The sequence below is a fragment of the Indicator indicator genome, chromosome 32 (assembly GCF_027791375.1).
Source record: "Indicator indicator isolate 239-I01 chromosome 32, UM_Iind_1.1, whole genome shotgun sequence".
Lineage (NCBI taxonomy): Eukaryota > Metazoa > Chordata > Aves > Piciformes > Indicatoridae > Indicator > Indicator indicator.
Genome location: NC_072041.1, coordinates 8,753,599 through 8,767,151, shown reverse-complemented (window position 1 = coordinate 8,767,151; position 13,553 = coordinate 8,753,599).

Sequence of the window (13,553 nt, the reverse complement as noted above, 5' to 3'; positions counted from 1 at the left end):
CACCATCCCCTCCCTGGGCAGCTGTTGTCTGGCAGCAAAGGTGATTTTATCTGCGCTGATTCGTATCAAGAGAGACAAGATTTAGTCTCTTACACTGCCCCCGGGGAGGAGCAACCCCCTGCAGCAGTACAGGTGAGGGGGGACCTGCTGGAAAGCAGCTCCGTGGAGAAGGATCTGGGAGTGCTGGGGGACAGCAGGTTGCCAGCAATGTGTCCTTGTAGCCAAGAAGGTCAAAGATGTCCTGGGGTGCATGAAGACGATCGTGGCCAGCAGGGCAAGGGAAGTTCTTCTCTACTCCACCATAAGGAGGACACACCTGGAGTCTGGGGGCCAGTGCTGGGCTCCCCAATTCAAGAGAGACAGAAAACTGCAGGAGAGAGTCCAGGGGAGGCTGCAAAACTGCTGAGGGGCTTGGAGCAGCTCTGTGAGGAGCAAAGGCTGAGAGCCCTGGGGCTGAGAGCCTGCAGAAGAGCAGCCCCAGAGGGGAGCTGAGCAATGCTCAGCAAGAGGCTGGTGCCAGACTCTTGTCAGTGGTGCCCAGGGACAGGCCAAGGGGCAATGGGCACAAGATGGAACCCAGGAGATTCCATCTGAGCAGGAGGAGAAAGTTGTTTGGTGTGAGGGTGCTGAGCCCTGGAGCAGGCTGCCCAGAGAGGTTGTGGAGTGTCCTTGTGTGGAGAGCTTCCAACCCCACCAAGTCATTCTGCTTGAAAGGAGGCTGCAGTGGGGTGGGGTTTGGTCTCTTCTCCCCACTATCAGGTGAGAGAACAAGAGGAAATGGCCTGAAATTGTGCCAGGGGAGGTTTAGGTTGGACATGAGGAACAATTTCTTTGCTCCAAGAATGGACAGGGCCTGGGACAGGCTGCCCAGGGAGGTGGTGGAGTCTCTGGGCATGGAGAGGTGTAAGAAACCTGCAGCCATGGCACTTGGGGCCATGGTTTGGTGGCCATGGTGGTGTTGGGTTCTGGTTGGGCTTGGATGATCTTCCAGACCTTTTCCAGCCCAAACACTTCTGTGATTCTTTCAGTGCCTGAAGTGATTTCTTTTGGCAGGGAGCGAAGTGTTTGCTCCGCCTGCAGGAACAGAGGAACAGCAAATTCCTTCCAGAATGGTAAAAAAGCAGCAAGTGCCCCAACTCCTGGCTGTGGTTTGGTCTTCTTCCAAAATTCCAAAGAAAACAGATTTTTACTCATTCTGTGTCTGTTGCAAGCCCACTACAAGCCTGGTGTAAACCACCTGCAAGCTCACTGCAATCCTGTTGCAAGCTCACTGCACTCTGCACAAGCTTATTGTGAAGCTACTACAAACTAATTGCAAACCTACTACAGCCCCCCTGCAAGCCTGTTGCATGTCTATTGCAAACCTGCTGCCAATATATTAGAAGCTCACTGCAAGCCTGTTACAAACCCACTACAAACCTTTTACAAGCCCATTGCAAGCCTGCTGTAAGCCCATTGTAAAACCCTTGCAAAATCTTGCACAAACCTGTCCCATGCCTGTTGCAAGCTCGCTGCATGGTCATGCAAACCTACTGCAACCTGTTGCAACGTCATTGTAAGCCCCTTGTAAACCTATTGCAAGTCTATTACAAGCCCATTGTATGTCTCTTACAGTCTTATCACAAACTTCTTGCAAGCTTATTGTAAATGTATTATGAACCCCTTGAAAGTACACTGTAAGCCTGTTGCAAGCTTGTTGTAAGTCTCTTGCAAGCCCCTTGCAAGCCCCTTACAAACCCATTTTACACCCATTACAAGGCTGTTGCAAGTCTGTTTCAAGCCACAAGCAAGTTCATTGCAAGCCTGTTACAGGTTTGCTGCAAGCTTGTTGTAAGCTTATTGTAAAACCCATTACCAGCCCATGGCAAGAATGTTGCAAGGCCTGTGTAAATCTATCACAAGCCTTTTGTAGGCCCATGGTAAGGCCCATTGCTCACCTGTTACAAGCTCATTGCAAGCCTGCTACAGGCTCACTACAAGCCCACTGCAAGCCTGCTGCAAGCCCATTGTAAACCCATTGCAAGGCTGCTGTAAGGCCGCTGGAAGCTCCTTGCAAGCCCACTGCAAGCTTGTTGCAAGCCCTTTGGAAAGCTATTGCATGCCTGCTGTAAAGCCCTTGAAAGCTCACTGCAAGCCCTTTGCAAGCCTTTCACAAGCCCATTTCAAGCTTGTTGTAATCCTGTTGTAAGGCCCTTGGAAGCTCATTGCAAGCCCATTTCAAGCTTGTTGCAAGTCCTTTGTAAACCTACTACAAGCCCATCGCAAGCCTGTTGTAATCCTGTTGCAAGGCCCTTGGAAGCTCATTGCAAGCCCATTTCAAGCTTGTTGCAAGTCCTTTGTAAACCTACTACAAGCCCATTGCAAGCCTGTTGTAATCCTGTTGTAAGGCCCTTGGAAGCTCATTGCAAGCCCACTGCAAGCCCTCTGCAAACCTATCACAAGCCCATTGCAAGCCTGTTGTAAACCTCTTGTAAGGCCCTTGGAAGCTCATTGCAAGTCCATTTCAAGCTTGTTGCAAGTCCTTTGTAAACCTACTACAAGCCCATTGCAAGCCTGTTGTAATCCTGTTGTAAGGCCCTTGGCAGCTCATTGTAAGCCCACTGCAAGCTTGTTGTAAGCCCTTTGGAAACCTATTGCATGCGTGCTGTAAGGCCCTTGAAAGCTCACTGTAAGGCCCTTGAAAACTCACTGCACGCCTGTTGCAAGCCCTTTGCAAGCCTATTACAAGCCCATTGCAAGCCTTTTGTAATCCTGTTGTAAGGCCCTTGGAAGCCCATTGCAAGCCCCCTGCAAGCTCATTGCAAGCTGCTCTCAGTCCCACTGCATCCCAGCCCCGAAGGAAGGGGGAAGATGCTGATGCCAAGATCCTGGCTGCTGCTCCAAGCCTCCCTGGGCTGCATTCCCAGCCTGGGCTCCGCTCCTGCCTGGTTGCAGTTACCGGGAGGCTGCTGGGCTGCTGCAGCTGGGCCCTACCCCACGTCACCAGCCGCTGCCCCCCGCAGCCATGGCACCTCCCAGCTCCCTCTCCGCAGCGCTCCGAGCGGTTTCCAGCCTCCCGCGGCTTCAGACACCCTTTCATCTCCTGCTCCCGCAGCTGCTTCTCCTTACACCGCGGAGGGGGCTGGGAACAGGACCTCTCCCGGGAAGGGCTAGGGCAGGAGATGGCCCTGGGAATGCAGGAAGAGTTAGGGAGGGTGCTGGGAACACACCCCACTACCCCCACCCCCCACCCTGGGCTCCGGCTGGGATGTGTTTGGGATGAGGGCAAACCCTGGGAGGTGGAATGTGGGGTCCTGAGGTGTGCAAGAGTGTGGCCTGTGTGGAGGGAAGATATTGTGAGCCCATTGTAACCTCGTTGTAAGCCCATTGCAAACCCCTCTCGAGGCCATCACAAGCCTATTGCAAACCCGTTGTGATTCTATTGTAAGTCTACAGCAGGCCCATTGTAAACTCCTTGCAAGTTGGTTGCAAACACATTGCAAGCCCTTTTCAAGGCTGTTGTAGGCTTGTTGCAAACCCATTGCAAACCTCAGAAGCCCATTGTAAACTTATCATGATTGCAAACCCATTGTAAGTCCATTGCAAACCCATTGCCAGCCCATTGGAAACCTCTTGTAAATGCCTTCCAAGCCCACTGCAAAGCCATTGCCAGCTCATTGGATACCTGTTGCAAACCCCTTTCAAGCCTATTGCAAACCCTTTGTAAGTCCCTTTCAAGCCCATTGCACACCCATTGCAAGTCCATTGCAAACCTCTTGCAAGCCTATTTCAAACTTCCTGCAAGCTGACTGCAAAGCTCATTTGCAAGCCTCTTGATTGCAAACCTGTCCCAAGGCCACTGCAGACCTGTGGAAAATTTTGTAAGCTTGTTGCAAACCCTGTGGAAAACCATTGCAAACTCATTGCAAAGCTATTGCAAGCCCAATACAAACTCATTGCAAGCCCACTGCAAGCCTCTTACAAGCCCAATGCAAACCCCTTGCAAGCTCACTGTAAGCCCACTGTAGGAACTCATTGCAAGTCTTGGAAGCCCCTTGCAAACACATAGCAAACCCTTTGGAAAACCATACAAGCCCTTTTCAAGCCTGTTTCAAGCCCATTGCAACCTACTTGTGCAAACCTGTTGCAAGTCTATCATAAACCTGTTGTAAGCCCATTGCAAACCTGCTACAATCTCATTGCAAGGCTGTTGAGCCCTCACTGCCAGCTCCTGGCTGCTCTCAGCTCCATCTCACCCTACCACAGAAGCCACCAAGCTCCCTGGTCCCCATGTCCAGTTGACTTTCTGTTAGTGAAGCCTTTCCTGTTGGAAAACCAAGGGATGAGGGAAAGCCTGAGGAGCAAACACCCACAGAATCAGGGAGTTGTTTGGGTTGGAAGAGCCCTCCAAGGTCATCCAGTCCAAGCATCAACCCAACCCCACCATGGCTACCAAACCCTGTCCCCAATTGCCATGGCCACACCTTTCTTGAACACCTCCAGGGATGGGGACTCCACCACCTCCCTGGGCAGCCTGTGCCAGTGCCTGACCACTCTTGCAGCAGAGAAGTTGTTCCTCATGTCCAACCCAACCCAACCCTGCTGCAACTTGAGGCCATTTCCTCTTGTTCTCTTGTTCCTTGGGAGAAGAGACCAACCCCCACTTGGCTCCAACCTTTTAAGGAGCTGTAGAGAGCCAGAAGGTCTCCCCTCAGCCTCCTTTTTTCCAGGCTGAACACCCCCAGGTCCCTCAGCTGCTCCTCTCCAGCCCTGTTCTCCAGACCCTTCCCCAGCTTGGTTGACCTTCTCTAGACCTGCTCCAGCTACTCAGTGTCCTTCTTGGCTTGAGGAGCCCAAACCTGAACCCAGGATTTGAGGTGTGACCTCAGCAGTGCCCAGTCCAAGGGGACAATCCCTGCCCTGCTCCTGCTGGCCATACTCTTGCTGGTTCAGGGCAGGCTGCTGGTGACCTCCTTAGCCACCTGGGCACACCCTGGGCTCATCTTCAGCTGCTGTCACCCAGCACCCCCAGGTCTTCTCTGCTGGGCAGTTTCCAGCCTCTATGCCCCAAGCCTGGAGCCTTCTTGTGCTTGCTGTGACCCAAGTGCAGGAGTCCCCTCGCTGCCCTTCTTGGAGTGAAAGCCCCAAACCTGAACACCTCTGCCAGGCTCAGACCCCACCGCCGGCTCGGGAGAGATCACCCCCGGTGCTCCCAACCCCGCGGGCTCCGCAGAAGCCGCCGGCGGCCTCGAGGGGCCCCTCGGCCTCGTTAGGGCTCATTAAGGAAGCTGCCGTCTGGCTTTTCCAAGCTGTCAGCGCCCATTACCATCCGGGTCTCCTTCGGCCCGGCCCGCGGGGCTGGGAACGGGACAGGAGCAGAGGGATCAAAGGCGGCGGCTGTCCAGCTCCAGCCAGCTGGAATAATTTAATAGAAAAGCTTAGCATTTATTTTTACAAGGCTCGGGGATTTTTTTTTTTAATTTTTCTTTTAGGGTTTGGGTTTTTTTTTTTTTTTTTTTTTTTTTTGTGTTTTTTTTTTTTTCTTGCTATTAGCAGGCTTTGTTGGTTTTTTGTTGGTTTGTTTTTTTTTTTACTTGCTTTTGCCGTGCCCAGTCTCGGCTCGGCCGGGAAATCTCTGCTGTTCGCTCCCTTCTCACCTCCACCATCAGGAAAAATCGGGGAGGAGGAGGGAGAGGGCCGGGGGGGGGCGGGGGGAAGCGAGTGTTATTAATTAAGCTGCAAATCTTTGGCAAATTCCACTTTTTCTCTTTCCAGGGAAAGCAAAAAAATTTACTGGAAGGGCCGGGCTCGGGGGTTGGGAAGCAGAGGGATGAAGTGTGGTACCAGTGCTCTCTGCTGGATCCGCTGGGGGCCCAGAGCTGCAGCCAGGCGCTGCAGGGTTGGGAAAGAGGAGGAAGTAGAGGAAGAAGAGGAGGAGGAGGAAGAGGAGGAGGAGGGGTGGTGCTGGGACAACCCCGGCCTGAGTGTCCACAGCTGGGAAAAAGTCAGTGGTGGTGGTGGAGATCCCACGGTCCTGCTGGCAGCAGTGTAGTGCTGTAGCCCTCTCCCCGGTGCTGCAACCCTCTCCCCAGTGTTGCAACCCTCTCCCCAGTCCTGCAACCCTTTCCTGAACATTGCAACCCTCTCCCCGGTGCTGCAAACCTACCCCCAGTCCTGCAACCCTCTCCCCAGTCCTGCAATCCCTTCCCGAGCATTGCAACCCTCTCCCTGGTGCTTCAGCTCTTTCCCCAGCATTGCAGACCTTCTCCTCAGTGCTGCATCCCTCTTCCAAGTGCTGCAGCCCTCTCACCAGTGCTGCAGCCTTCTCTCCAACCTTACAAGCCCCTCCCCAGCCTCACAGCCCTCTCCCCACCACTGGGATTCATAGAAGGATCCTATTCCCTGTTTCCCTGGCTGTGCCCAGGCTCCAGCTCCTCAGGTAATGAGTACCTGCTGCTGTCTGAGATGGACCATGGAGCATGGACCAACTTTCCCAAGGTGAGACACCTCAGCCTGGGTCCCAGCACTGTGATCCCATGTCCTGGGATGTGGGTCTGGAAAATGGAAATTCCTCACATCTGGAAATTCAGCAGCAGCCAGAGCCTCACCGGGGCGTTGCCAGGGTGGGTTGGGCAACAGAGCACCCCAGGAGCAACCCTAAATGCCCCCAGAGCCAAATGCCCTGGAGATAAATGCCGTGGTACCTGATGTCCTGGTGCCAAATGCACCAATGTTAAATACTCCAGAGCTAAATAAATACCATGGAGATTAAAAAATACCCCAGAGCTTAATGCTCCAGAGCTAGAGAATACCCCAGAGCTAAATAAATACCCCAGAGCTAAATAAATACCCCTGAGCTTAATATTCCAGAGCTAAATGAATGTACCTGAGCTAAATAAATACCCTGGAGTTAAATAAATAGCCCAGGGGTCAATAAATACCTCAGAGTTTCATATTCCAGAGCTAAATAAATACCTTGGAGCTAAATAAATACCCCAGAACCAAATAAATACTCTGGAGTTAAGTACTCCAGAGCTAAAGAATTACCCCAGAGCTAAATAAATAAGCTGGAGATAAGAGAAATACCCCAGAGGTGAATAAATAACCTGGAGCTAAATTAATACCCCAGAGTTTAATATTCCAGAGCTGAATAAATAAAGAAATACTCCAGAATTAAATAAATACCTTGGAGCTGAGTACTCCAGAGAGAAACACTCCAGGATTAATTAACTACCCCTGAGCTAAATAAGTACCCCAGAGCTAAAGAAATATCCTGGACCTAATTAAATAGCCCAGAGTTAAGTACTCCAGAGCTAAATAACTACCCCAGGGATGAATAAATAACCTGGAGCTAAAAAAATATACCCCAGAGTTTAACACTCCAGAGCTAAATAAATAGCCTGGAGCTAAATAAATACCCCAGAGTTAAATAAATACTAAAGAGTTAAATAAATACTAAAGAATTAAGTACTCCAGAGCTAAATATATACCCTAGAGATAAATAAATAAATAAGCTGGAGATAAGCTAAATACTCCAGAACTAAATAAGTACCTCAGAGCTAACAGAGTACCCCAGAGATAAACACTCCAGAATTAACTAAATAGACCAGAGCTAAAAAATTACCTGGAGCTAAATTAATATCCCAGAATTTAATAGTTCAGAGGCAACTAAACACCCAGAACTAAACAAATACTCCAGAATTAAGCACTCCAGAGCTAAACAAATACCCCAGAGCTAATCAAACAAGCTGGAGATAAGAGAAATATCCCAGAACTAAATAAGTACTTTGGAGCTAACTGAGTGCTCCAGAGCTAAACACTCCGGAATTAACTAAAGACCCCAGAGCTAAATACCCCTGAGCTAAATAAGCACCCCAGAGCTAAAGAAATACCCTGGAGCTAAGGAAATATCCCAGAGTTAAGTTCTCCAGAGCTAAATAAGTACCCCAGAGATGAACAAATAACCTGGAGCTAAGTAAGGACCCCAGAGCTCAGGGGATAACCTGCAGCTAGAGAAGTATCCCAGAAGTACATAGGTACCTGGGAGCTAACTGAGTGCTCCAGAGATAAATACTCCAGAATTAACTAAATAGCCCTGAGCTAAATAGCCCTGAGCCAAAGAAATATCCCAGAGATAACTACTCCAGAGCTAAAGAAATACCCCAGAGATAACTATTCCAGAGCTAAGTAAATACCCCAGAGATAACTACTCCAGTGCTAAGTAAATATCCCAGAGATAACTACTCCAGAGCTAAATACCCCAGAGATAACTACTCCAGTGCTAAGTAAATACCCCAGAGATAACTACTCCAGAGCTAAATACCCCAGAGATAACTACTCCAGTGCTAAGTAAATACCCCAGAGATAACTACTCCAGAGCTAAATACCCCAGAGATAACTACTCCAGTGCTAAGTAAATACCCCAGAGATAACTACTCCAGAGCTAAATACCCCAGAGATAACTACTCCAGTGCTAAATACCCCAGAGATAACTACTCCAGTGCTAAGTAAATACCCCAGAGATAACTACTCCAGAGCTAAATACCCCAGAGATAACTACTCCAGTGCTAAGTAAATACCCCAGAGTTAACTACTCCAGAGCTAAATACCCCAGAGATAACTACTCCAGTGCTAAATACCCCAGAGATAACTACTCCAGAGCTAAATACCCCAGAGATAACTACTCCAGTGCTAAGTAAATACCCCAGAGATAACTACTCCAGAGCTAAATACCCCAGAGATAACTACTCCAGTGCTAAATACCCCAGAGATAACTACTCCAGTGCTAAGTAAATACCCCAGAGATAACTACTCCAGAGCTAAATACCCCAGAGATAACTACTCCAGTGCTAAATACCCAGAGATAACTACTCCAGAGCTAAATACCCCAGAGATAACTACTCCAGTGCTAAGTAAATACCCCAGAGATAACTACTCCAGAGCTAAATACCCCAGAGATAACTACTCCAGTGCTAAGTAAATACCCCAGAGTTAACTACTCCAGAGCTAAATAAATATCCCAGAAATAACTACTCCAGGGCTAAATAAATATCCCAGAGTTAACTACTCCAGGGCTAAATAAATACTCCAGAGCTAAATAAGTACCCTGGAGCTAACCAAATACCCTGGAGCTAAATGCTCCTGAGCTCAGTAAATACTCCAGGTCTAAATACCCTGGAACTAAATAACCAGCCCAGATCTACAGCTCCTGGCTCATCCTATTTTGCCATGCTGGGAAAAATAAGATTCCCATTGCAGCTCCATTTTGGGAACTCCCCAGCCCTCATCCCAGCCTGGGTTTTAAGCTGTTCCCAAGCAGCTTTGTGTGATTTGATTGACCCAAATGGGATGAGGGTGGGAGACCTGAAGGGATTTAAGGCACTAGAAGATGCTCTCTTCCCAGAATTTCCAGCCCCAAAACAGGGACTGAGTATGTGGATTCTCTAGGATGTTTATGACCTGATAATGGTTAATTAAGGCTTTAATTAGGAGGAGGGGAGATGCAAGCCCCCGCCCCAGATAAGGCAGCAGACGGGTTTGGGATGGAGGGACGGTGGGGACGGAGCTGACACCAAGCGGATGGAAAAGGCAATTTCTGCTCCACCAGCAGAAAGCAGAGGATTTGAGGCAAAAACTGGGGGGGGAGAGACTGGAGAAAAAGAAATACACAAAAAACAAACAAACCAAACCCGAGCTGGGAACAGGCAAAATTTGTGTAAAAACCCCAAACGATCTGGAGGAGCCAGAAGGAGCCAGGGGGGAGGGCAGCGGCGAGGCAGGGGGAGGGACGCGGCTGGACCACGTCAGCCTGCGATTTCCTTTGGAAAAATACCCAAATCCATCACAAATAAATGAAATAAAGGCCAAAGGCAGCGGGAAATGTTTGTGTAACCTCGGCCAGTTCCTTCTTTGTGCTTTCTTGCCCCAGAATGGGGCATGCTCAAGGCTGGGGGCGAGGGGGGAGGGTTTCGGGGGTGGGAGGTGATGCTTTCGGGGAGCTTTGCATCCTGGGAAGCTCATAGGGAGATGGGTGGGTGGAGGGAGGGTGGTATAGAGGGAGGGAGGGATGAAGGGAGGGATGGATGGGTGGATGAAGGAGGGATGGAGGGATGAAGGGGGAAAGGGAGGGAGGGATGAAGGGTGGGATGGAGAGATGAAGGGAGGGATAAAGGGAAGGATGGATGGAGGGATGGATGGATGAAGGGATGGAGAGATGGATGGAGGGATGGAGGGATGGAGGGATGGATGGATCGATGGAGGGAGGGATGAATATATGGATGGATGGAAGGCTGGAGAGAGGGATGGAGAGATGGAGTGTGTGGAGGGAGGGATAAAGGGAGGGATGGAAAGCCTTTTTTTCTCACCCAAACCCCTTTTTTGTCTCAAAAAATAATGTTTTCTTCCCCCCTCCCCAAACCAACCTTTCCTTAAAACAAAATAAAACAAAACAAAAAACCCCAAACAAACAAACGAACAAAAAACTGCCACCAATTTTTTCCCCCCCCACACCTAAAAGCCTTTTTTTCCCCCAGGAAACACCTTTTTCCCTCCAAAGCCTCATTTCCCACTCCCCAATCTATTCTTCCCCTAATAAAACCCTTCTTTTCCCACCTAAAAGCCTTTCTTATCCCCCCAAAAAAGCCTTTCCAACCACCCCTTTTTTTCCCCATAAAAACCTCTTTTGCCCCACCCAAAAAAGCGCATTTTCACCAAAAAGCCCTTTTTTCCCCACTTAAAAATCCTTTTTTCCCCAAACCCCTCCCCCCCACCTGTTTTTCCAACCCCTTTTTATTCCCAAACCTTTTCCCCCCCAAAAAGCCTTTTTTCCTCCACAAAAATAAAATCTTTTCTTTCACACACATACAAAAATTTATTTAAAAGAAAACCTCTTTTTCCCACCTAAAAATCCATTTTTCTCCCCAAACCTTTTTATTTTCCTCCAACTCCCCTTTTTTTCCCATCCAAACCCCTTTTTTCCCCCTAAACCCTCATTTTTCCCTCCAAACCCCCATCTTTCCCTCCTAAACCCCATTTTCCCCCTGCAAACCCCTATTTTAACCTCCAACCCCCCTTTTTTTCTCTCCAAACCCCCATTTTCCCCTCCAACCCCCCTTTTTTCCCTCCAACCCGTTTTTCCCTCCAAACCTTTTTCTCTTCAAATCCCCATTTTTTCTCTCTAAATCATTTTTTCCCCCTCCAACCCCCCTTTTTTTCCCTCCTAACCCCCTCTTTTTTCCCCTCCAACCCCCCTCTTTTTTCCTTCCAACCCCCACTTTTTTTCCTCCAAACCTTTTTTTTCCCTCCAACCCCTCTTTTTTCCTTCCAGCACCCCTTTTTTCCCTCCAACCCCTCTTTTTTCCCTCTAACCCCTCTTTTTTCCCTCCAAACCTCCTCTTTTTTCCCTCTAGCCCTCCTTTATTCCTTCCAACCCCCCCCTTTTTTTCCTCCAAACCCTCTTTTTTTCCCTCCAACCTCTTTTTTCCCCTCCAACCCTTTTTTTTTCCCTCCAAACCCCCATTTCCCCAAACAAAAAAAATCAAAATCCGCACTCCCCAATCTATTCTTCCCCTAATAAAATCCTTTTTTTCCCCTGTTTCCCCAATTACTTTGATTTTTTTATACATATACATAATAAACCCCCATTTTTTAAAAACATCATTTTTATTCCCACCCCCCTAATTTTTTTTTCCTCCCTTTTTCTCCACCAACCCCTCCGCGTTGCCCTTTCCCGGCGGCTCGGGGCAGGCGGAGGGGCCGCGGCGGGGCGGATGTGCTGCGACTCCGGCCGGGGCTCCGCTCACATCACCAAATTTCCGGCCCCCATTGTTCGGGACCGAGCTTTGTTCCCGCGGGATCTCTTTGGAGCCGCAGCAACATTTCCCCAACCATTCCATAGATTTAAATATTTTTTTCTTATTTTTTTTCCACATTTTAGGGGGGGGGGGGCAAATTGTGACTCTTTTTTTTTTTACTTTTTTAATTTTTTTTTACTCTTTTTTTTTACTCTTTTTTTTTTTACTCTTTTTTTTTACTCTTTTTTTTTTTTTTTTGTCCCTTCAGCGGGAAATTTCCGGCTGGAAACCCAACCCTGCGCCTGTTGAGAAGCTGAATGGTCGCCCCGCTGAGAGGGAACAATGTGGGGTTGGGATTAAAAGCTTTTCCTGCCCGGTGTCCCGGAGAGACCGGAATCGCATCCCGGCGGCGGCATCGTGGAGCGCTGCCGGGACGCACGAGGAACGGAGGGACGAGGGAGCTCGGCATCAGCCGGGGGGGAGGGGGCGAGTCTGGGGGTTCAACACGGCGATACGGGGGTGTGGGGTGAGATTTGGGCTGGGATGTGGGATGGGACACGGGAAGGGGTACCCCAAAATGAAGCCACATCCCTAGAGGCAAGGGATGGCAGAGGTTTGAGGAGCATTGTCCCTATCAAGTTGCAGGAGGGCAGCCCCCACCATGGGCTGGGATATTAGATGAGATATGGGATGGGACATGGGAAGGGGTACTCCAAAATGAAGCCACATCTCTGGAGGCAAAGGGAGGTTTGATTGAGGAGCATCATCCCCATCAAGTTGAAGAGCACCCCCCACATGGGGTGGGATATGGGATGAGATATGGGATAGGACATGGGAAGGGGCACCCCAAAGTGAAGCCAGATCCCCAGAGGCAAAAGATGGCAGAGGTTTGATTGGGGAGCATCGTCCCCAGCAGGTTGCAGGGCATCCCCCACATGGGTTGGGATGTGGGATGAGACATGGGATGGATACAGGATGGGATGCCCTAAAATGAAGCCACATCCCTGGAGGCAAAGGATGATGGAGGTTTGGTTGATGAGCATCATCAGCTCTCCACTGTGGTGGTACCCAGCAGGACCCCCTTGGCCCCTTTCTGCCGTGGTTGGTGACGTCATCACTCAGTGTGGTGGTTTGGGGGGCACGATTTGGGGTGTGAGGTGGGGCTGAAGTGGTGTCAACGTGGGTAGGGATGCTGGGGTGCACCAAGAGGATCTGGAATCTCAGGAGAGTCTGAGGGGGGAAATCAGAGGGGAGAAAATAAAATTAAAAAAAGAGGGAAAAGGGAAAAGGAGGAAAAAATGGGGGGAAATAAAAGGAATAAAAGGGAAAAGGGAACAAAAAGGGGGAAAGAAGGGAAAGGAAAAGGGGGGGAAGGAAGAAAAAAGGGAAAAGGGGAATGGAGAAAAAAGGGAAAGAAAAAAAAGGAGGGTAAAGGGGGAAGTGGGGGGGAAAGATAAAAAAGGGAAAAATTATAAAGGGATAAAAGGAAAAAGGAAAGAAAAGGGGAAAAGGAGAAAAAAGAAAAAAGAAAAAAGAGGGGAAAGGGTAAAAGGAGAAAAAAGTGAGGAAGGAGAAGGAGGAAGAGGGAAAAGAAGGAAAAGGAAAACAGGAAAAAAGAAAATTAATAAAAGGAAATAGAACAAAAGGGGAGAAAGTAAGAAAAAGAGGAGTTAAAAAAGAGTGAAGGAGAAAAAAGGGGGGAGGGGGAAATAAAGGGAAAAGAGTGAAAAGGGAGAAATAGGAAAAAGGGGGGAAAGGGGGGAAAGGGGAGAAAAAAAAGGA